Source organism: Muscardinus avellanarius (assembly GCF_963383645.1).
Source record: "Muscardinus avellanarius genome assembly, chromosome: 9".
In the NCBI taxonomy this organism is placed as follows: Eukaryota; Metazoa; Chordata; class Mammalia; order Rodentia; family Gliridae; genus Muscardinus; species Muscardinus avellanarius.
The window spans coordinates 86,800,787-86,826,525 of NC_137795.1; the positions used below are offsets into that span (position 1 = coordinate 86,800,787).

The 25,739-nt window shown below is 38.6% G+C and overlaps 1 protein-coding gene across 4 annotated transcripts in view; it reads right to left on the reverse strand.

The window, feature by feature from the left end:
• The window catches only part of GRM8 (glutamate metabotropic receptor 8), a gene marked incomplete at both ends in the record, with an annotated part of 808,352 nt that overhangs the window by 482,877 nt on the left and 299,736 nt on the right, over window positions 1–25,739 (reverse strand). The window lies entirely within an intron of this gene.

Consider the following 25,739-nt stretch of genomic DNA (forward strand, 5'->3'; position numbering starts at 1 on the left):
TTTCAAAAACCTGCAAATAAAACAAGCCACCTGATTCAGCACCTTTGCAATTATTTTTGTTCTGCTGATCCGACACTCATCAAAGAGACAGCAGCAACAAAAGGAACTGTTGCATGTACTGGCCTCTAGTTAAGGGTGGAAAATAGAATATTCTTATTTCCATCTTAAACATCCTTACTTCGAAACCCAACTCCCAAATGATAGTATTTGAAGGTGGAGACTTTGACAGATTATTAGCTTTAGATGAGGTCATGAGGATGAGGCCTTCATGATGGGATTAGCATTCTTATACAAAGAGATTAGATCTCTTTTCCTCTTCACTTTATGAGGACACAGTGAAAAGACAGATGTCTGCAAGCCAGGAAGAGGGACCTCACCAAGGCCCTGACCAGGCTGGGACTCTGATGTGGACTTTTCAGCCTCTAGAACAACTGTGAGAAATAAAGTGTGTGTGTGTGTGTGTGTGTGTGTGTGTGTGTGTGTGTGTGTGTGTGTGTGAGAGAGAGAGAGAGAGAGAGAGAGAGAGAGAGAGAGAGAGAGCGAGCTAGCTAGCTAGCTCAAGATTCAATAATTCAATCCAGGGGCACTTACCACTAAGCAACATCTTCATTCCTATTTATTTCTTCATTTATTTATTTTTATTGTGAAACAGTCTCCCTAAGTTGCCTGGGTTGGCTGCCAACCTGAAATCTTCCTGTTTAAACCAGTTGCATTACCATGCCCAACTACATGTTGTTTAAAGTACCTATTTAAATATTTAATTTTAGCGGACTGGGCTTGACTTAGATTACTTAATCCAAATATTTCCCTGAGCTATTAAGTATAAAGAAAGTGAGGAAAACAGAAAAGAAATAGCATCAGTGTTCTTGAAAACTGAAAACCAGATGATGCCAAAGCTGTTACCCAACATACAAGAGTAGGGGAAAAAAATAAAACTAAAGAAAACTTACACAAGACCTAACAGGAGTGCCACTCTTGCCAACACAAAGTGGCCACTTTACTTCAAAATAGGAAGGCTGAGCAGTGGAGACGCCAGAGACCCTACAAGGTGGAGGTAGAAATAGACTGGGTTGAGAATCTTTGTAGATCTCTTCCCCTGACTCCAGTCCCTGTCTACAGAAGATCACAGGGTGATTTTCTATAGAGGATGAACTCAAGGACCCAAAACAGCTGAACATACAGAAAGTTCCTATAAAGTGAAATATGAAATCTCTGGCCCTCTTTCCCTGTATAGCACCAGACCGTAGCAGCCGAACTTACATTCCTGTCTAATAGGAAATTAGAAGTCTTCTCCAAAGAAACTGGCCCAAGGGTAACAGCATACTGATACTCATATGGATGTCTCCCAACAAAGTAGCCAGGCCTACCAGTTCATGCTGAGGTCCCCAGGCTAGCGAACCTTACATCCTCTCCCAGAGCTCCCGTACAACAGGTGAGGACTTCACTCTGAATATAATGTCAGACATCTGAGAAGAGGCTCTAGTGAGAGTCAAAAACCAAAATAAACAGAAGAGATGAATGCAGAAAACATAACACAAGATATAAGCTTAAGATAACTTCAGGAATATTAATATATTTGGAGGAAGACACTGTGTTCAGGCAACAGGAACAGGAGAGAAATTTTTTAAAAATCAGAAACATTCAAAGAACAAAAATGAGCTACTAAAAATTTAAAAGAATGAAACAAGTATCTCAACAAATAAGATAAAAGAGAAAGTTGAAGAAATACTTTAGAAAGTAAAACAAAATGAAAAATTATACTAAAGTTAGAGGATTCACTTCATATTCAAATTTTGAATTCCCAAAAAAGAAATAAAAAGGGAGACTATTACCAAATAAATATGTTCTAAACACACACACACACACACACACACACACACACACACACACACACACACTTCTGAGAACTGAAAAGCATGAGTTTTTAGCTGAAATTATTTGCCAAATACCAGCAAAAAGAGAAAGAGGAAGAGAAAGGAGAAAGACCCATGTAAAGGAACATTAGCAGAAGACTACCAAACACTTGAGAGTGAAAGAGGATTTGAAAAAAGGATTAGGGTTCAGAACGACTTCAGGATTTTTAATATCAATACTGTTAGTCAGGAAAAAAAGAAAGCGGAGCAACAGCTTCAAAATAATAAAGAAAGATGAAGTTTACCCTAGATGAACAGAAAGCCAGCTAAACTATAAATCATGTGGTATGTGGGCAGAATAAAGTCTATTTCAGATATGCAGAAATCTTAAAAAATATTTATTTTCCATGCACTGTTCTTAGGAAGATTCAGAAGGATGTATGCCATCCACACAAAGAAGAAAAGAAGAAGAAGAAGAAAAGACTCAGAATCCAAGTAACAAGTAATGCTGCACAGGAGAGGTAAAGGAATTTCTCAACCTGATGATGATGGTAAGTCACACAACTGAACCATAGATCATCTGGTCCAGATGAGAGCAGGATGCTGGCAAAATCTAGAAGGATCTCCAAGGAAAAAAAAAATAAACAGAATTAACAGGGATTTTTATGTGCTTAGACATACTGACTGATAGGATATGTACAGTTTTCTCAGAGTTTAGGAGGAATTAATAATAGAAATACAGAAAACCAAGCATACGATAAGGCAAAAGTAATTCTAGGAAAAACAAAATGTTGTATATGAAAAGAAATGTTACTTTAGTATACTATTTAGATCAACTGCAATATCATGTGCATAATCTTAATAACAAAAACTGGATAGTAATTAAACTAAAACTGTGATACAATACTACTGGGAGTTTGTGAGGAGAAAAAGCACGTGTGTATTTACATGCATGTGCAATCTGGGTATTATGTGGAGTTGGATAGTAGGATAATATAGTAGGATAACATAGAGTAGGATAACAATAAAGATAAAGGCTAAAAAAAAACAAGAAAGAACAGCATAAATATATTATGTGAAACTAGGAAGACAACAGAAAACTAGCTAACAAGCTTGAAAACAACTGTTCCTAGGGATCAAGATTCCAAAGGAGAAGTTGGGTGAATTTTTGTTAAACCTGGTTGTACCATACACAATAGTACTCAGATAAAAATAATTAAAAAACATGTTCGAGGCCCTGCTTTTTAAACTCATAAAAGTTTCAAGATGGCAAAGTAATTTTAATCTTCTGTGGTAGGCAAGTACCTTCTGTAGGTGACTTCTCTTTAAAACTTATCTGTAACTTTATATCTGTGCTTGTATTATCTCATATTGATTTGTTTGTTTACTTGCTTGCTTATTTTGGTGGTATAGCAGATACTTACTCAATTTTCTCAGGAACAAAACTCAGACAAAAACTTATCATGATAAAAGTGCGAGCTACAGGACAGTCCCTGTTGCCATCTTAAAAGCATCATCTTTCCATTTCAGTCCATGCTAACCTATCCATACATTATATTATACTCAAATCCTAAAGATTTTTTTTCCAATATGTCAGTGATTGGCTTTGGTAATAAAAAATAACTATCATTTAAAACAAAACCACAATTTATACTTTATCTGGATTTTATCTTAAATATGTTTGTTATGATAAAGAAAATATTTTATATAAAGATAAATATCACCAAAATAATATTATTTCAGCATATTAAGGCTCACAAAGGAATAAAGCTTTATGAAAAAAAATGGCAAAAGGGTTTGGAGGACACATGAGAGCCCAGAGTAAATATTAGCAGCCATATGCCTTGATGGTAGTTAGGCTGGTATTCTAGCTATGAGATCTGAGATGCTATAACCTGGTAGTTGTTCAGTGATGTTTCAAGGGAGAAGGAAGCAGAGGGAAATAAATATACCAGTAGCTGTCATCCAAACTCCTCCATATAGAACATGAAACCCTGGCAAAGGTGCTTTAGAAAAAGATGAGAATGTTTAAAAGAGCTTTTTGGCAAAATTTTAGTTAACTCATCCAGATTGAAACTTCATGAATCCTATATAAGGAATAAATCACAGATTTCATTAACTGTGATTTGAATATATCAACACATATATTTTTAATATATGGTACACATTGAGGCACTGGGAATTAATTACATCAGAGTTCTCCAGGAAGGATTTGCAGTGATTTCTTTTCCAACAGCAAGTGGGCTGCCTGGCTCTAGACTACAAGAAGAATCAAGAGGACTCTGAGCCCTCTGTACTTACAAGGTGAAAAGAGAATATCAGGCATCAAAATAAGGAGGAATTTCTCCTGCTGAGCACCAACATGCAGCAGAATTCAAGGCCAGATCCTGATTTTCAGAAAAGTTAGGATCCAAATGATGGAAGAAATAAAAGGATTGGATTCGTAAGGCATTTTAATAACAAAAAAATAAATATTCATTTTTAATCTTGGGGATTTTGTAACATCACTTGGGCATAAAATTGGAAACAATCATGTAACTCAAAAAGTGTTCATTCCTTTCCTGCATTATGTCACTCTACAACAAGGATTATTGTATAATCCCTCTGCATCTCACGGGTGTCCTAGATACATGAAGTGACTTATATGAAGTCAAGTTGTCACACTGTCTGCTAATAACAAAGTTTACACCCTTCACTAGATCACATGTAAAATTTTTATAAGACTGATCTTGCTTTTCTTTTCTTTTTTTTTTGTCTTTCCTTCTCTCCCTTCCTCCCTTCCTTCCTTCTTTCGAGTTTAGAAAAAAAGACGACTAATCGCCTTGGATATTGATGTTATCAGTAAGAATCAGGTTGTTATCCAAGTTCTAATTGGACATAGCATTGTGCAAAGGAAATTAATGAATATGGCAACCTCTCGGGCTTTAAAATTTATGTGAGGAGTTTAACGAGAAAAATAATCAGAAAGGGGCCCGTGCCTTTTATAAGGTTTAAATTCATCGTCAAATAAATACTAATTCAGAGCACTCCAGGAAAACATGTCTCCAATAATGCAGAACTAGGGCAGGCAGGACCATGATGAATAGAAGAAAAGTAGACTAAGAGGGGAAAGAAGGAAAGATAAGAAGCTGTTGCATTTGGAGGAAGGAAGATACTCTCAACAGCTTCAGGTAGAACAACACCCCCAAAAGAGCAAGACCTCAACAGCAGGTCTTGCTGTTCCTTTTTTCCTTTTATTCTTAAGCATGAAAAACTACTTACAATAGCACCTGGTTCATCCTTTTTAGGGCTCATGATATACATTTCTTCTCTTTCTCTGCAGAATTCTTAGGGTTCAATTTATTTTTGCATGAGTGTCATGGCACAGCATGGGCATAAAGCTGTGAAAAATTAAATAGCTCAAAAAGTGTAGGTGGGCTTCTGTGAAATTTTTGCTGAATGAATTTTTAGAAAGCCGTATGCAGTACTAGAATCGCTGCACATGTGTCCTATTATTAAATATCTGACTCTTCTAAATTGGGAAGGATAATAAGCAATCTTGTGGAAAAGCTGAAGGCCTAAACAATACAATTCTGAAACCAAAATAAAACAGTTTTGTTATTTTTTACTTTGATCACTGTGGCACCATCACACAAAAACAGGAAGAAAAATTTCTTAAAAAAAAGAGAAAATAAATGTTGCCATCTTAGTATTAGAAACATTGTGATTGATTTTAGTCTCCATCTACATAAACCCACAATTATCTGCTATTATGTTTGTACATACTTTTTTGCATTTGGTTTGCCACTGGGCACGGTATCATTAGTATTCTTCTATGCTATTACAAGAGACACACAAAAAGAACACTCAGATTTGAGCAAAACATGTTGTAGTTCAAGTGTTAACTCACGTTTCTTGTAGTGTCCTGACAGGCACATTTTCCCAGCTGTCCTAATGTCCATGAACTTGATATAACAATTGTACTTACTCTTCTCCTTGTTCTTAGGCATTTAAGTCATGACCAGTATTTCACAGGTCTAAATTCCACTGCAATATGCACTTCCTTAATAAAGCTCTTTTTCTAGCCCTTTTTCTGTATCTTCGATATAATTTCATGGCAGTCTGAACATATTTATAGCTTTATATACATAGTACCAAATTGTCTTCCAAAAGATTTATAGCAATTTATACTGTTATCAACAATCTATGATTGTCAGGCAACCTTGCCAATATTAAATGTTATGTCTTTACTGTTTTTGTAATGTGATATCTAAAAACTAATTCCACCTCACTATACAGAGATTGTTAGATTTATTTTATTATGATAATTAGCAGAAGCTTTCAGGAGGCCTGAAATTTAAAATTTTAAATCCTGGCTCATAGACCTATGAAAGAACTATAAATATCATTTAACTTAGTCTTTTGACCATGGAGAAATCTTTGTAACAATAACTTTCATGGACACCTTTCGTGGACACCTTAGACCACTCACTGTGTTTAATTACCTTAATTCAATGTGTTACTAAGTTCTTCTGTTTCTATCCTCAAATCCTTTTTAAATATACCCTGCCCTTCTCCATTACCCTTGCTGTGGCAGCCCTTACCTCTCCTTTGGATTACTGCAATAAACTCTACTCTGGCATTTCTGCCTCTAGTTAAATGATTGGTACCACACATGCTCTAAAACATCAATCTGATAGTGAACATTGCTTCTTTGCTTAAATATTTTGGTAATATGCCAGGCATGGTGGCGCACGCTTATAACTCCCTGCTTGGGAGGCAGAGACAGGAGGATTGCGCAGGTTCGAAGCCAGCCGCACTGGCTTCAGAGACACTGTTTCCAAATAAAAATATAAAATAGGTCTTGGGAGTGTAGCCCGGAGGTAGAAGGGTTCCATCCCCAGTACCACCAAAAAAAAATTTTTTTTTTATAATATGCAGTCTTTTTTTTTCTGTAGTACTGGTGATTGAACCCAGGGTATTCTATCATGAAGCTACACCCTCAGCCATTTTGTTGTTGATTTTGTTTTGTTTTCTTTTAACAGAGTCTTCCTAGGTTGCTAAGGCTGTCTTCAAACCTATGACCTTCCTGTCTCAGCCTCCCAAGTATTGGGATTATAGGTATGCACCACCATGCCCATGCCCAGTTCCATTTCCTGTTTTTTTTTTTTAAAGACACACTCTGAACTCCATGGCATTGCATATGAGGCTTTTCATGAACTAGCTCAGCCTTTAGCTTCACTTTACACCATTCGCCCCACACCCCTTTGATACCCACAAATGGTATCAAAGGCACTTCTAAGTCTTCAGCTGAACATGTCCTAAGACTCCTCTGTGTTTTATCAGACTTTTCTGACTCTACCTCTCCCCATGTGGGGCAGTCACCCATTACCCCATGCCCAGAGAGAAAGGACTGTCAGAGCATTAGCCCACTGCAGTGTGGCTGCTATTTACTGCTGATCCTCCTAACCAGCTTCCTGTCTCAAGGTTAAAGATGTCCCTCTGACTCTGGGTCTTAATTTTGTTTTGTTTTTTGCAGTACATGGGATGAAAATCAGGAGTATTCTACCTCCAAGCTATACCCCTAGCCCTATTTTTTTATTCTTGATTTTGAAACAGGGTCTCACTGAGTTGCGAAGGGCCCCACTAAATAGCTGAAGCTGCCCACAAACTGAGATACTCCTGTCTCAGCGTCACAAGTACTGGGATTACAAGCATGCTCCACCATGCCCAGCTACTATGGGTCTTAAGAGCCCTACAAAGTATATGCTCTTTATGGTGGAAAACAGATGTTTGTTGGATTAATAAATAGCTGAAGAAATGGTCTAGCCTCTGTTCAATGTCTTCTAGTGCTACACTCTCACCAAACATTCCGTTCTGATTTTCTTGACCTTTGAAAACTAGAGAGATGACTTAAAAATTTTTGCTATCAGCCAGGCATGGCGGCGCACGCTTGTAATCCAAGCATTCGGGAGGCTGAGACCAGAGAATCGCGGTTTGCAGACAGCCTCAGCTACTTAGTGAGGCCCTCTGCAACTCAGTGAGACCCTGTTTCAAAATAAAGAATAAAAAAAAAAAATAGGGCAGATTTAGCTTGGAGGTCAAATGCCCCCAGGATCCATCCCCAGACACACACACACACACACACACACACACACACACACAAAAAAAAAAAAAAAAAAAAAATTATGCTATCTATGACTTGGTGCATGGTCTGTTGAAATGTATAAGACACTATTAAGATATTTGCTGGCCTAGAGGATACATAAAATTGATCCCCTTGAGAGACTTACTAAATAGAATGCTGGATACTATGTTTGACATGCGCATTCAATGTGAGGTCTATGCTACTAAGAGACAAACAGCAAAAAGAATTGCAAAATCAAAAGAGAGAGAGGAGGGAGGTTGGGGGAAACGGAAAGTAGAAGTGAGGAAAAGAGGAGGAAAAGAGGAGGAAAAGAGGAAGGAGAAATACATCTAAAAATTTTTTTATTCACAAATGATGCAGAACCTTCAGTTCAATCTGGATGTCTCAGAAAACCATCCTGCCACTCAGGAAAGGCTGTCTAAAGGAAGCTTGTCTGGAAGCAGGCTGCCCAGAGGCAAAGGTGTGGATGCATTTAATGGGCTGTGGCAGCTGCTCTCACATATATTCAGTACAGAGGAATGAGTTAAAGCAAGAGAAAGGGAGAGAAAAAGGGAAAAAAGATTTTTTTCAGAGGAACTGATAAGTAACCAAGAAGATAGGAGAGGATACCATTTATTCTATAAGCATGAAAAAAAATTAAATAAGATAATCCAATACTCAAATGATCACATACTTATGTTGCCTCATTTGAAGAGGCAAAGTACTTTTTATAATGTATCTAGTGCTGCCCAATCTAACTTCTTGCCAAGGTGCCCATGTTCTCTAATTTACCTGCCCCTACGAGCAACACACGGCTATCAAGCAAATGGCATGTGGCTAGAGTAACTAAGGAACTAAATTCTTCATTTTATTTGATCTAAAATTAAATACCACATGTGGCTACTGCCTATCATTTGGGTCAGAGCATAATTCCATAGTTAAGCAAGATTTTTAAAACAGTGAGGCAAATTTGGGGAGGAGGAGTACTTAAGGAACAAGTTTATCTCTTTGAGAGATAATGATATTACATTTTTATTGGTCTCTACATTTGTAACATACTCATAAATTTATTTACTTATATGTCTGTTCATTTATTTATTTATTTATTTATACTGAGGATTGAACCCAGGGGCCTTTTACCACTGAGATGCACACTCAGATCTTTTTATTTATTCACTTTTATTTTAAAACTGGTTTCACTAAGTTACGGGGGTCTTGTTCAGCTGCCGAGGCTGGCTGTAATCCTGTGGTCCTCCTATCTCAGCCTCCCAAGTATTAGGATTACAGACATGTGCCACCACACCCAGGTTCGTGGTGTTTTATTTAACAAAAGCAGAACAATTAAAGGTGAATGTGAAGCCTCCCGTCAGAGGCAGTAAGAAAGGAATCAGGGCCCCGTGTCCTTTCCCAACTAAAATATAATTCCTGTGCATCAAGGACCTTATCAAGCCATTCTGGATAGGCAGGGGACAATGGCCATTAGTTACACACACTCTGGAGCCAGACTGCCTCTGCTCAAAACCTATTTCTGATTTACTAGTTTTGAGACCTTAGTCAAGTTAGTTGACCTCTCTGAGCCTCAGCTTCCTTCTCATCTTAGTGAGAATAGTAGTAACCTTGTTAGGTTAATAGTAGTTAATAGTAGTAACCTCATAGGGTTGATATGAGTTAACAACATGCAAAGCAATTAGAACAGTTCCTGGCAAACAGAGTAAACCACTGAGTATGGTTTAGCAACTAACCACAGGGGTAGCAGTGCAAGAAGCACACAGGACATCTCTTTGGGGAAGGCTACCAGCTGAAGTCTTAATGAGTGCTCCTTCTGACTTTGATATGTCTTTGCCCAGGAATGTTAGATGAAGTCCCAGGCAAGGTTCCACACCAGAGAAAACACAATGCTGAACAAATGATAATATAGTGAAACTGAGTTTTCACTTCCTCCTGATAATCCAGTTCTATCATCCTGTCAGCCTCAGTGTGGTTCTATTTTGTTTGCCCAACCACTTTTCCTTCCAATTTCTAATGGGTTAGAAACTATAGCGAGATGCTGAGCTGAGGATTTCTATCAATTATTAAATATCTTCATTTGAACTTAGCATTGTAAATCATAGAGTCAGGATTCTTGAAGGCCTCCTACTTCTCAGCTTGCAAGTGGGATGTTCTTTGTATTCATAATCTTTGCTCTGGATTACGCCCAACCTGATCCTGAACTCTCCTTTTCTCTGTTTTTCCAGCTTCCACTGTGCCCCTCCATCTGGTGCTATCCACCGCTCGCCTCCGCTTCTTCCTCTCCAGCCAGCTCACTGCTTGGTGCAGCTGGAGAGAAGCTTTTAAAGTTTTCAGGGAAAACTCTCCAGGGCAGTGAAATTATTTGTCTATAATCAGAGCTGATTGTGAATGCATTGGAATGGAGGTGAAATCCAGAATACCTAAAAAGAAAAGCATTAGTTAAAATAGAGACTGATTTTAAAAAATCATTTTTGGAAGTAATGATGTGAAATAAATTAAGGATTTTAAGGTGTTACTGAGCTAATAATCCAGGGCATGTGACAAGAAAAGCTCTTTTAATTGTTAGAAAGAAAATGCAAGAATATTTTTTATTCTCTTCCGCATACAAATTCAATGATGTGCTTTGAATCAGGAGAAGAAAACACTCAGGTTATGATGATGCTATGAAAAATGGTAATCTCTACAGGCTTTGTGAATTAATCCTTACCTGAGGCATGCTTTTACATGCTTAGTGAGAATTATTCTTCATAAAATAACACTGAGCATAATAGGAAATATAGCTTGTAACTAGGATAACAAACAATAGATTAATAGCATCTCATGTCAGCCAGAGATGACTAAAAAGTCAAAAGCCCAAATACATATTTATCAAGAATTCATAAAACATTTGCTTTCAAGAGGAGGAGCCAAGTTCTGTCTTTCATTTGTTGGAAAACACTGGTGATCATCTCCATAATATCAGAGGGGAGAAGTCTCACCAGGACACTTGACTAATATAAATATGTATTTATAAGTCTTCACTTTCTAGTTTGATATTGAAAGAAACCGGAAAAGAAAGAAAACACAGACTCCTGTACGGATCAGAGTTACTAATGAGCCCATTGTTTCCTCAGACAACCCCACACAACATCTAGACAAATGCTCCAGCCAGCACTGTTCAGTGGCATCAACTAACATTGCAATACATTATCCCATGAAGTGTGTAATAAATTACAAATACTTAATAATTTATGCTGGTTGCTTTGAGAGCATCACACCATGCTTTGCATCTATCGAATGGAGAATACTGTTGACCCTCTCACAACAAATTTCAAGGGCTCATTTTACATTTACTTTTCTTACATTCCTTCTATCTTTAATTTCTCCTCTATATTTTAGCATAGTATCTTAGTTAGGAAGTAGCTTAGACATGATCTACGGTCAACCCTCCTAACTACTCTGTTTAGCTTGGCTTTACTATAGTCTTTCCTTAAGAATATGTTATGTTCTTTGCAGTATTTGCACTGTTTGCTTGTTTGTTTGTTTGTAGTGAGTTCTCACTATATTTCAAAGGCTGATCTCATACTCGTAGCCTCAGGTGGTCTCCTACCTCAGCTTCCCAAGTGAATGGAATCACAGGTGAAGACATCTGTGTCTAGCTTGAACATTTGTTTTAAGGGTCATGGAAATCCACGATATGTAGAAGTGAACACTCTCAATGCCAAAAGTAAAATATGAGAAAAATCAATGAACATATCATTTATTCTTAGTTAATATTAAATCAAGGATGTATTTTTAGCTAATAAAGTTAAGGTTGATGCCACACACAGAAAAATATGAGACAACTGAATAAAGAATTAATATGGTATTAGTTACTTAAGAAATCTTTTTGAGTATTCACATTTGGTCAATATATAAGATGCTGTAGAAGACTTACAAAGAAAAGGCATAGTTCTTACCTTTAATGAAAGTATATAACCTAGCAAGAGAAAATAAACAGGTATGTGTACAAAGGCATATTATTGAGCTCAAAAGATATCATACAAATACATAGTGCTTGGAGATTTATAATAAATCTTAATGAACTGCATTTATCAAAAATGATTTTTGTAAAGTATAGGTCTTACAAATTAAGATATGTAAAAGGAATGAGCATTTTTTGTGCCTGGAAAGGAGCAAAGATTATCAAGTCACATAAGGAAGAGAAATCTCAAAGGACTGCCAAAAATAAATCTATACTCTTCAGCCTGGAGAAGCAAGGAAGAAAACTGGAGATGGATTCTTCAAAATGTTGGACTAGACCAGACTGGCTATGAAATGTAGAGAAAAAAAGTTTGAGTTGTGGAATTATCCAATATCAAAGAAGCAAGAGTTTAAGAGGTCTATCAGAGAGCTTTCTGGGAACCCCTATCTCTATCCAATAAAAGCTAAACCAGAATGACCATGACTTTCATGGTGAGATCCCAAGATTTTTTCCGTAAGATATCATATGTTGTGATTGCTTAGAATGATCTACCCTCCCACAGTTGGAAAGATTAGGGCCTCAGAATCATGCCCACATACCAAATACAGTTGAGCATGGATTAGCCCCAGCAGACTGAAATGAATAGAAACACACTTCTCTACATCCTCTCAACAAAGCATCTTTAAAGGGGCAGGCTCCAGAGCTAAATGTACGAGAGTAGAGGACTCTGTTAGTTCACATACAGTTGTACAGGTATGAAGAGCAAGGCAAGCAAATAGTGCATCCTGGCAAGTTAAGAGTGTAGACATTCGTGACTGGATGGAGATTAACCAGAAATTCTCTCTATCCAAGTCAAAACAGACTATGCCTAGCTCTTGGACTTGGCCCAGTCTGCCTTCCATCCCCACCTCACTGGCTCCAGCAGGCCTTCGCTGAACCTGCATCCCTGACTACTCCCAATTAGTTTCTCAGAGTATCCTGGGTTCTTCTGTTTTAGCCCTTACAGTTTACAGGTTGATAATTACATACATATTGGTTGATTATGTAACAGGACAGTATGGAAGTAAAGGCTCTGTGCTATGTAGAGAAGATGATAGGAATTCAATGATTTCTAGTTGTAAATATATTCCATGTTTTATCCTGTTGCTATGAAGATCAAGGGTGAGTATAGATGAAGGATACAGAAAAATATGTGGCATGCAGAAAGTTCTCAGTAAACATAGGAGATACCTGGCAGATCTAGGAGAGCAGAGACCCCAACTGCTTCATCCTCTGTCCCTCAGGGATGTTGCACAGGGTTTAGGATGTAAAGTTTAGTGTATATGGAGGGAGTACATAAGTCATCACTTTGTACTGTGTCAATCACTAAGCCCTTGATGCATGTGTGGGGCATGCTCACTCTGTCCTCTTGCTCTCAAGGGGGCAACACATCATTCCTTCCATCTGCCCTGCACATGCACTCATCACACTCACACTTAAACTGAGTCAGATATTTCCCCATTTCTGAAGGAGGCCAATTTAGAGACATGTGGGTAGAAGCAAAATCCCCCAGAGTCTTCAACTCTGCTATCAAAATGCTTTTGCATTATAAAATTTATTTAAAATTACATAACCCCAGCATATATTTAAGAAAGGCAAAGAAAGAGTTTAATCCCCTAACTTATCAACTGAGAGTCTTTGGGCCACAAAATGTAATTATTTAGCCCCACTCTAAATCATTCATAAAAAACGTTTGGTGATGGCTCACCACAGCATGCTTATGACTTTTGAAAATTGATTTCAATAATGGTATACACAGAGGTTAAGCCACAGAGTTAAAAATGAATATGCCAGTAACTTCTAGGCCAGAAAAATGGAGCAATACAAAGAGAAAACTTGAAAGGCAAATGAATAAAATGTATCTTCAAACAACTGGAGACAAGAAAGTCAAAGAACCACTAAACAGTATATTACTCTTAGGGCCAGAGATAGAAATCTCAAGGTCTTTTACGCCTGCAGTGAAGGTCAGGAGAGAAGCAATATACATGGACACGGGTCAATGGAGACATGAGCAGAACGTAAGACTGTTGGTAGGATTGGATCTATAAGGGGTAACCTTTTTTGTGATATGATTTTTAAGCTTTTGAGAAAAAATGTGCCCTTCCAAAACAGCATTCTTTAGCACAGATCTCACAGTCAAAGCTCGGTTTCTTTGACTCAGAAAATAGGTTACTCCAACTGCAATATTTGGACTCCCTGGAGGTTTGGAAGCATGTGCCAAATGATTGTGCAAAGCCACAGGATAATCATGGCTTATTTTCTTCCAAATTAAATTTTCTTAAAGATTGGAAGGAGAGGAAGATAAATGCTTTAACTGGGAGTCATTTAAATCATTCATGTGTTTATACAAATGGATAAATTGTGCCTTAGAATGCAAGATTTGCATGCATTTTTATAAACAAAACATGAAACTACAAAAAAAAATCATGCTTGTGATGGATCACGTTGAGTAACCCAGGGGTTGGGACTGAATGGGGGAATTTCAGTGGTAAAGATTCATAAAGAAGAGGGGAAGGAAAAGAAGGGAATGAAAGCAGAGTTCACAACATGGCTCAGATACAAGGGATACAAACAGCAAAGATGGCAGAGATACTAGGGAAACCCAAACATACCAGCACCAGCAATTGTCTACACCCAAGCAAGAGGGCAGCAATGAAAATTGGCAAAGTGGGATACCAGAGCCAAGGAGAGGCTACATGGGAATGCGGCAACAATTTCAATGCTGGTTCGGGTCAAGGGTCAGAGCATGGGAACTGCAGCTGCTCTTGGACCCAGAAAATGTAGAAGGAGGTGCAGGCACAGATGCAGGCACAGGTGTGTGTATTCTCAAGGCCTTGGAAATGAATTTTACAACTGTGGGTTAGGGATGGTAACAGAGTTTTAACTAGGACAAAGAGGAAATTCCTTATAAATGTCCATAAAGAATTAAAAATACCCAAAAACAATACATATGTATAAGATACAAATTACATTTCCCAGCCTGACACACCTTGCTAGGTGTGATGCCTCTTCAGTGCATCCATCTCTCACTTTAACTAACCTTCACTCCCCAGAACAAGCTTGGAAATCAGCTCTGTCCACAGGTTCACTGTTTTCAGGGGCAGCAGATAGTCATCATGGGTGAGCTGACCCCAAGTTCATTAATCTTACATTTTCACCCACCAGCATAAGGTGCTTTTAGAAAGACACGCCACTTTAGTGCACACAATACCAAGAGCCCTGAATGACTCAATCCGGGGCTGCCAACAATGTCTGTCTTAAGAAAGGATGAAAACTGTTTAAACGGTGCTGTTTGGAATTAGTTATAAGCACACCTTTCCAGACACATGGATACATTTCTGTGATGAAATTACAATGTGGTTGACTGAAAGCAACTCAAGAAATGATGGATATTTGGGCTTAAAATAGTTGATTGCTTGTTCTATGACAGTTTTTCTTCAAACTCAATTCACATTGCACTTGTAAGAGCACAAGAGGGGAGCTGAATGAGTCAAAGGAAAGAGAGGAAATTTTTCTTTCCTATCACTTTTCATGATGGAGAGGCCCCTTATTAAGGAGAAAGTATTTAAGACCTACCAGGAGTTGAACCTTGGTGTACAATTGGTCTGCAGCGCTGTGGTACAGACTATCAGATCCTCAGTATCTACTCCTTGCTCTTTCTTTTAAAATTCCCCTAAATTTCTTGTAGAATCCCCTGAATTTTATTTAGGCATGTGGCTATCCCACTGGAAATGGTTCCTCCTCCCTGCCAGCAGCCCCCTCTGCATCCAGACAGGCTAGAGGACTGTCTTAGCCAATGAGGTGTGATTCACACTCTCATGCTTAACATTACTATGCTGCCTCCCCCTGCTCTCTCTTCTGCAGAGTGGAAAGTGGGTAGAATGATGTGAGTATAATTCAGTGCTACAGTACAGATCTGTCCTGGGGGACTCAGCACAGTGACAGACGGAAGAAACCTGGTCTTCCATGGACATCGCAGAGCAGAAGCCCTGACCCATCCCCATCCACCTGCCCATCTGGATGCCATTAGGTGAAAAGGAAACAAACTTCTCTCCTGTCTGAGTCTGCTAAGCCTGTGTCCTGTCAAGTGACTACCTAGAAGCTGGACAGTGCCATCATAAATCTGTATCTGGAATGGCTTAAAGACTACATCACAGGTAGGTAAAGACACAAGGACTGCAAACCGGAAAACTGGTGGCCCTGGATAGAAAGACAACTGTTCCTTTTCCTCTAAGTAGTAGAAGATGAGACTGTTACTCAGGGCCTACTTCAAGAACTTCTGTGGATTTGCCCCCAGATCAGATAGGCGGCATTAGCTTTCCCCAAGACCACAGCATTCGATGACCTCAAAGTAGAAGCCTTGAACCTGAGGGGCTGAGTTTGGAATGAGCTGTGCACTGAAGCCAGTGAAACAAAGGGCAGATCTGCAGCCTTAGAAACCACGGCCAGAGGTGACTTTCAGATGGAACAAACTAGAAGCAAACAGACATAGATGAAATTTTTTTTAGGAAATTATATTGCCAAAGAAAACAAAAATCTGGGTGACAAGCCCAGTGCTTGCTCAATTACTAAACCAAATCTCAGGCTCTCAAACCTACACTAGTAGAAAGCAGGCTGTAAGGAAGGGGACAAGTCCCATGGAGGTCACACTTGCCAACACCCACCAGAGATGCAGCCACAAAGTGTAAGGCCACCAGGAACAAAGGAGTCACAGCCAGAGAGTAAGTTCAGAGTGGCCTATTCTCCCCCTTTTCAAGTGGAGGTTTTACAGCAGATAACACATCATTTATTGTATAGGTCATTGGGGCTACATATTAACTGATAGAGAGGCCTGGACATCTCCAAGACATCCTGGACTCAGTTGGGTGCAGTAAATGGGAGGACTTTCTTTACCTCTAAAGAAGAAAGAGAACATGTCCTCTATGTGGGACAGGGGTAGGAAAGGAAGGGATGCTTGGATGCTAGGGGATAGACTATGCCAGAGACTGTTAATTCACTCCAGCACCCATTCTCCTGTTGTACCTTTGGATAAGGAACTCCTAGAGAGCTATGAATGTCCCCAACCAGGTCCTTCATTTCCCAGCCTCTCGTGTAGCTGACTAGGAATAGTCCTGTAATTAGATTTTACAGAAAAGGATGCAAGTATTGGCCAAATGGGGTACATGTTTACAAAGCAAATTGCTTGTTTTCAGCTTTATCTCTTCCTTCCCACTTCCCATGGGATAGAATAAAGATATGGTGGTACCTGCATGGGTACCTTGTAGTACTTTGTGCTATTTTTTTCACCAGGCTGATGGACCCTACTGACTCCCCACGCACATTCTCTCCCACTCATTAATCCTAGAGCACTTTTGTGAGCTCTTATTCTCCAAGGATGGGATGGTTGTGAAACATAGATTTTTCTCTTCTGTGAAGCTAAATGGCTTCTATAAAATTGTATCCACAATGTTGTTTCTTATTAGTGCCATATTCTATCCAACCAAGCTGACTACACCAGGCTTGGTTCAGTCATAATTAGAGCAATATGTATCACCAAGCATCTTCTAAGACTTAATGATTTCATGAAACTAAAATTAAGTTCGCAAGAAAAAAAAAATGCCCTCTTAGCCTTCAGGAAGCTGATTGGGACAATTAGTGTCACTGGCTAACTCAACATCTAGGGTGGATCAGGAACTTTTCTCTTTCACCCATAGCATAGAGATAAACCTGAAACTTAAATGCTTGAAACTAAATGGAAAATGAGCTTCTTCTTTTCTGGATTAAAATAGAACCATTCCTCACCCACCTGAATTCCTCATTCCATTTCTACTGGAGCAAAAGACATTTACCATTGCTTCTTTTAATCCGTTATTTTTATCTTTAAAACAATCAATTTTGCCCAGGCTAACAAGTTTATAGTGTTTCTTCTCACATGTTTCTGATTATAGTCACCACCCCAATCTGACCCAATTTTCTAAGCTGATATTTTTTTCTAGCTGTAGAGCTGCCTGCTGGGTGGCTTCACAGTTCATCTGCTTCTCATCCCTGGTGCCACAGGCCCTGGAACCATTTTGGCTACATTTGGTGGCACCTCTGGGCATGTCATGAAAAGGCAATACCGCCAATCTTCATCACTGAAACCCCAGGGAGTGTGCAGGGCCAGGTGACATTGCTCTGTGATGGCAGAATTAAGACCAGAACCATTATCTGTGTTTTCACCATACAGACAAAGGCCCTGGATCTTCTAGTAGTCACATCATAGGTAAAGATTTGAAGTGTTCTACTGGGTGCCTTTAGGTGCACATAGTTTTATTCCAGGATTTTAGTATTCCCTTAAATAGCTTTGGCTGTCTTCTATGATTGTTACTTTGGGAATTTTTTTTTTGTCCTTTCTCTTCTTTTGAAGATCTTTCAACTTTGTCCAGTTGAACCAGTCACTGCTTGGCTGGATGTCCAGGCCAAACGCCCAGCATAGAGCCAAAGCCACCATGTAATCATTACAGATTACATTACTGAAAACTTTGTATTATTTGCTTGCTTGGACAGTTTTCTATTTGTTTGCATGTACCTTGAGACAAAGACAATGATAATGAGGCACAGGGTTCATCTTCTCATGACTGTGAGCTATGCTCACATTTACCACCCATCCAAACTAAGCTCATTCATTCCCTACTCCATGGAGCTCTTCTCTTAAACTCTCCCATGGCATTTAATTACAACCACATATCAAAAGGGTTCATCATGTTGTCTCCCACATGATTTTAGAGAACAGTCTCCATGCCTTTTCTATCCGCAGAGCCTTCCTGGTTCCCTGCATCACCTTTGCCACATGTTTAGGAAACACTGGCCAAAGACGCACCATAGAGTCAATGTGTCTCTTCAACCTGAATAGGAACAAATCCAAATTCTTTACTTTCTGAAATGGAATCTCACTACAACCAAAGCAAGCAAATTAAAGCCCTTCCTAGAAATATAATAAATTATATTTATTTTAATCTGTTCCATTAGCAGGACAAATTTGTGTAATTTTGAAAATAGTTCATTTCTCCTTTCAGAAAAACAGCAAACAAAATTCAAACACAATAGTGTTTGCTGAAGCTATGAACTCAGAAATTCAATAGATTGACAAATTATCTATAATAAAAAATCAAGTCAATCTAAAAATCGTTCCTTAAGAATAAAATCTATTGGCACATATCTCCATTCTTATATCAAAGATAAATATTTTTTCAAATATATAACATAAAACAACTCTCTTTTCCTTTACTAAAGATGAAATTTTAAGGCTGGGGATGGGGCCAAGTAATAGACAGCCTGCCTAAGATACAGGAGGCTCTGGTCTCAATCTGTAGCACTGCAAAAATAAATTAAAAAAAAACTTTTTAAAAATAAAAATGAAATTTTGTTTATATTTCAAACGCACTTTGGCATATCTTCCTGTAATGCATTAATTCAGCTGAGTTGGAGGAGAAATTTTTAAAAATCAGTGAAAACAGTTAATTTCATGAGTTCTTTTCTGGGTAATAAACTTAAAAGGTGATTTGACTGGACGTTTAAAATTTTTGAAACTAGAAATCTACTTTCTGGATGACTTGATTATATGAATAAACAAATCCCTAAATATCTAAAAATCCCAATAAAGTAATACTATGGAGGTCCATCATTATTATGTCAAGAACACATCTACCTTTAACATACCAACACTTCCTGATGATGAAGTAGTTACATGTGGTATAAGAAACTACCTTGCAGGTCTACATCATATATATTTCCATTCTGCATGCTTTTTGTTCTCCCTTTTTTATAGCATTTTCCCATTTCAGACTATGATAGCTGCTTGAGGGCTGAGACCATATTGCCAATAATTCATTATAATTGGAAGCAGTGGGTGCTTAAGTACTCATTAGCTAACAAGGAACATCGCAATAACAAGCTCACTTTGGAGGTCAGTGCTAATAAGGCCAAGGTCCTGAACCCGTCATGGGTGGACATTTGCTCTGTTCCGCCACAGTAAGCCAAACACCATGAGGCTGCTCACCCAGCGTGCACCAGGGAGGTAGGGGCCATGAGAAATATGAGAACACAGGTCCCCGGCAACCAGGACTGGGCAGATTAGAGCAAATGTTAAGCTCTAAAGAATCAGGCTGTGGGCCAGGTCAGAAGTAGGCACAGGGAAGACAGGACTCACTGTTCTTGATCTTTGATTCTTTCTCTGAGGCACCCAATTGAGAGCCAGGCTTCCACCCAGCTCCAGTCAGCATTCTCCACTGCCAGAACCTAAAGACTTGACCACATAACTTAGAGTAAATAGATTTTCTTGCAGTTTCAGATTCAGTCCATGTGAGATGTGAGTCAGGAATCACAGATGTCAGGTTATGATGGCAGGAGATGGGGAAAGAGAGAGCTCATAGACTATGCTCACATCATGGAGGCCGGTGGCAAGAGAGTGACTGAGGGAAGGAAGAACTGTATCTAAAGCCCAAGGCTGCAGCCCAGGGACCCACCCCCTGCAGACACAGGTACCACCCAGGCCCCCACCCAGGTAAGTCTATTACAATGGAATTATTCACTGCTGAGATTATAACCCTCAAGACTCAATTACATCAGCTCCTATTATTAATATATGAGCTCTTTAGGGTACATTTTATATCTAACAATAACACACCTGTGGCAGAGGTTCATGAACACCAGCCATCAAACACAGTTCATTCTTCTTGGGCAGGTGAAAAGGGGCTATCATTATTATATTGTACATACTTTGATTAAAAAAAAAGATCCTCACTGATACTGATACCTAAGACTGAGTTGAAATTGAGTTAGGTAGAACAAGGCAAATAAACCACTTGGAACCTTATTAAAATGAAGATATTAATTCAGTAGATCTTGGATAACACCTGAGATTCTGAATTTCTAATAAGCTCCCAAGTAATACCAAAGTTGCAAAATCCCTGGACCTCACATTAAATAGTAAGATTCTAGAGTTTCTTGGATTGGCATGTATACATAGATATGATCCTGGAGCTCATGAGTCCAGCCAGGAAAGGTTTGAAAAACTGACAAGTACTTGGTCAGGGCCTCCAAGTATTCAGGAATATAGAGGGTGGATTAGCCACAATCACTTAGGAGAGGCTCTGAGTCAGGCTTCCTCCCTCTGCACTTCCCAGAGAAAGCAGCCATGGACTGTCAGACCCAGGGTCAGGCCTCATCTTGTAGGAATTAGCAAAGAAAAGTAGTCACAGATTATGTTAAAGAGAGAGGTGTGGAGGGTACTAACAGGAGACAAGCAAGTAAAAGACCTTCAAATCTCAGATCCCCGTTAGAGGGGTAAGATCAAAGCTAGAAATGTTTACAAATCATTTTATCCTGAAGCTGGTAGATGTCTGGGGCGTTGTGGCAGTCTTTTCCATCTCAAATACATTAAGTTTTTGGCCTAGCTTCCATGTGATTTTTAAAGAGTGGGAGATCTCTTAGGATAATTCCAGCTGAAATCTGATCCATTTCCCCTTCTCTCTAGTTGACCTGGTATGAGTACAAAGTGTTAAGGTGGCTAAAAATCAGCCTTTAGAGTTGTGTTTAGGGAGCAAGTCCTGCAAATGGCTGTGAATTGTCATGGAGCTCAATAAAGAGTAAACAGATGGACAAATTTACATTTGTGTATGAATTGATTTAGACATTCGTCAAATATTTGCCAAAAGAGCTTTTAACTTGTCTAAGGAAAGCACAGCCTGAATATTTTTTCTTTCTGAAGGACTTATTTCACCCATGAGCTTGATGAAAGTTTAAACATAAAATGCCTGATATGAAAACACTTATCAATAATACTTTCTGTATCTTTCCAGGCAGTTCATCTGACCACTTTCCTGGGCTAAAATCTATTAGTGTGCAAGCAAAGTTCAGGTCCTGAGACTAGTATTATACCTAAGAGATACTAACAATACCTATCAGAATCATGACTGTAGATTTTAAGCCTCTCCAGAGAACGCCCTAGCAACATGAGAGACTGGCTAACATGGGCATTTCTGATCACCCAACACTAGAAAATGGATTGAAAATAACCAAAATAAATATTTTAATGTAATCTGAACTTAAAAGAGAGATTCTCAGAAGCCATAAATAGAGAAGTAAAAATCAAGGATTTGAGTTGGGGCTGTGTGAAGCATACAAAAGATGTATTATTCAAGAGTTTGAGCCCTAGAGGCTGGGTCTGGAGCCCTGGGCTTGGGCTTTAGCCTAGTGAAAAACTACAACTGGATATCTGGTCCATAAGGGTTGCCCAGCCTTTAAAGAGAAAACTGGAGGAAAAAAATCACTCCAGCCCAAGGGGCTGAAGTAAAGCTTAGTTTTCATCCAAATACAGAAAGTATTAAGATGCCAAAACTATAGTTAAAATTAATTTAGGAGAGCAATTTTGCCAAAGATTCCACCTTAAATCCAAACCACTTCAGAAAATAGAGAAGTAAGCCAGGTATGTGGCACATGCTTATAATCCCAGTACTCAGGAGGTTAAGACAGGAGGATCACAGGTTTGCAGCCTCCACAACTTAGTGAACTCCTGTTTTGAAATAAAGAATAAAAGATAGGGCTGAGGGCTGGGCATGGTAGCACATGCTTGTAATACCAGCATTCGGGAGGCTGAGACAGAAAGGATCGTGGTTCGTGGACAGCCTCAGCTACTACTTAGTGAGGCCCTTTCCAGCTCAGTGAGACCCTGTTTCAAAATAAAGAATAAAAGTTATGGCTGGTAGTATAGCTGAGAGGTAGAATGCCCCTGGGTTCCATTCCCAGTACTACAAAAAAAAAAAGACAGAAAAGAAAGAAGGAAGGAAGAAAAGAAGATAGAGAAGTAGAAAAATTAAGTAAGTGTTTATTATGGCCTTGATATACAAAAGATAATAAAAAAATTAAGCTGAAAGAGAAACCACAGACTGAAAGAAAATGAATGGGTATAGAATAGACAAAGAGAATTAGTATCAAAAATATATCAAGAATGTATAAAAATAAATAAGGAAAAGCCAAACAATCTAAAAGTAAACAGGGCTATGTACTGATACTTCACTATATAAAAGATTCTAAAGTTAAGAAATAAATGAGAAGATACTCAACTTCATGAATAATCAGAGAAATGTAAAATGACTGGGAATCTGATGTAATTTCACATCAATTTAAAAAATATCTAAAAAGTTTGATATCAATTGTAACTTAAAATGCATGAAAGATTTACTGCCATACTAGTGGGAGAGGGTGTCAGGAACCAATCTTCTGGGAACCAAATTAGCACTATCTAGTAAAGGTGAAAATGTAGAGGCCCTAAATCCCAGAAATTACACATATAAGCATTTATGTAAGGAAATACTGGAATGTACACAGAAAGACATGGCATGGATATTCCTGGTCAAAATGTTTATAATGCTAATCCTTATAAGCAAAGAACAATTAATAAATAAATCGAAAGACATTCCATTTGTGGTATTTCACTGCTTTAATAATGGAAAATATCTGATATAGTTACATTATAAATGTTTCTATTAATCAGAGTGATGGCTTCAGAAGTTTGTATTTTCTTTTTCCATGTTTTCTATATTTTAAGTATTTTATAATTAACATTTGTGTAAAATATGCTACAAAATTTATCCAAGGGTACCCACTTTGTCAAGGGTGGATATGTATTCCCATCCCTATGTATGTATGTATACATAAAGGTCTGGGAGAAGACAGAAAATTGTTACTAGTGTGACTTTGGGAAGAAAGTAGACTGGGAGGAGGTCAAGGGAAAATTTTTTCCTTCTTACTCTACCTAATTCTGTGCTGTCTGCATATTTATGAACATACACGCATTCAATACACTCATGAATTCAATTCACAGGGACTTGGCAACACTGATGCACCAGCTACTTTCCTTTCTATAGCTACATTTTTGCCCTAAAACTCTGTAGTCTGGCACATTGTGACTTGGTTTGGCCTAAGAATACAAATGAAATGATGATGTGCCAAGGACAAGGTTAGGTCTCAAGAGACTGCCACTTTTTGACCCCTCTCTTAAGCAGTTGAACACTTTGGGATAAAGGCTGCACTAACTGCTATAGGATGGTAAGCCACGTGGGGGAGAGGCTAGTTATAGCTACTCTACACCAACCCTACAGAGTTAACCTTAAAATATACAGAAGTGCCTGGTCCAGATCAATAGAGCTGCCTCCCTGTTAGAGTTAGATATAAAATGTTCCAAGAGATCACTTAATATTTGGAGCTGATATAATTGTGTTATGAAGGTTGTAATCCCACACGTGAATAAATCCACTGTAATATATTTACCTGGGTGGTACCCAGTAGGCTGGTAGGAAGTGGCTAGTGGTGGATTCCTGGGTGTGTTGTCTTGGGGATTTTATAAAGGGTTCCTCTTCCCCCTGCTCCCTCTCTGGCTTCTGTCCTTCATGATGCAAAAAACATAGCCCATGTGCTCTGCCTCCAGCTGCCATACCCTAAGATCCAGTCTCCAGCCTCACATGGACTGAGCCAGAAATCATAAGAAAATAAATCTTCTTTCCTCTAACTTATGTAGTCATATATTTAGATCACAGCTACAAGAATATTGACAGATACAGTACCTGGCACACAGACTGCTGAGACCAGAAGAAATGTCCAGTGGTCATAAACTCATGAGCAATACCGTATGCTTTCTGTGTGAAGCCACTGAGTTTGGGGATGGTTTCTTTATTCCTCAATAGTTAACTGATACATACATTCACCACATACATTCTTAAGAGTGGTCAAAAGTGTGGTCACTTCCAACTAAGGTAAACTGCTGATTCATAGCTATATAACAATTTCAAGCCTCCATGGTTAATGTCATTATTATTATTTGACATCAGAACTTGCTCTAATTTTTCCACACATTGTTCACTTTCTTATCTGAAAGGTGTTTACTTTATCTTCCATGAAGCTGGAGCCCATCAATGGAAGCACATGTAAATATTGTAGCACAGTGTGTCATGTTGAGCGCCCCTCCTGAGGTGTTATTTACTCTTCATGAAATTTCTCTAAACTGATGGTGAAGAAAATGAAAAATGAACTGAATGCCTAGGCTACCTTCAGCAATAGAGCCTATGTCAATAAAGGCAAATCAAAGGACTGTTAAATATTATTAGGACTACTCCAAACTGAGTCAACTGTAAAACAGAAGCTTGGAGAGTAACTAACATTTCACTCCTTCACGAGACAATATTAGTCAACATCTTGACTTAGTCATAGAGCTCAAGTGCAGGGTGTGGCAAAAAGAAACCAACCTAAAAATGAAAAGGCTACATTTTACTGCAAACTACTGCTGTGACTTTGAGCAAGTTCCTTAAACTTTCCAGTTATTTTTCTTAAAATAAAGAGGCTCAATGACTATCTCTTGGGTTCCTCCAATCTGAGCATTCCAAGATTCTGTGATGGCGAAACAAGCCCCAAGGCCTCCTTATTATAAAAGCAACCTTTTCATTCTACTTCAGTCTCCATAGAGTCCGGTGTCCTTTCTCTCAGTCCAGAACACTCATTTGAAAAACTGGGACTGAAAGAAAGATTTTAGCCAAAAGCAAGCTAAAAAGTAGTTGACATCATTAAACCCTTAATACTTCCATGTTAAACTGGCTAAATGTCCTCCAAGGAAGAGACTTTATCTTGATTATGGTCAAGATCATTATCTCATGGATGAAGGCACTACAGCCCTGAGATATCTCATAATCCACTGAGCATCATACAGCATCTTTTCAGACAGAGTAAATTCGACTTTTACATTTGCTGATTTCTGGTCCACCCACCAATCCATTTAAGC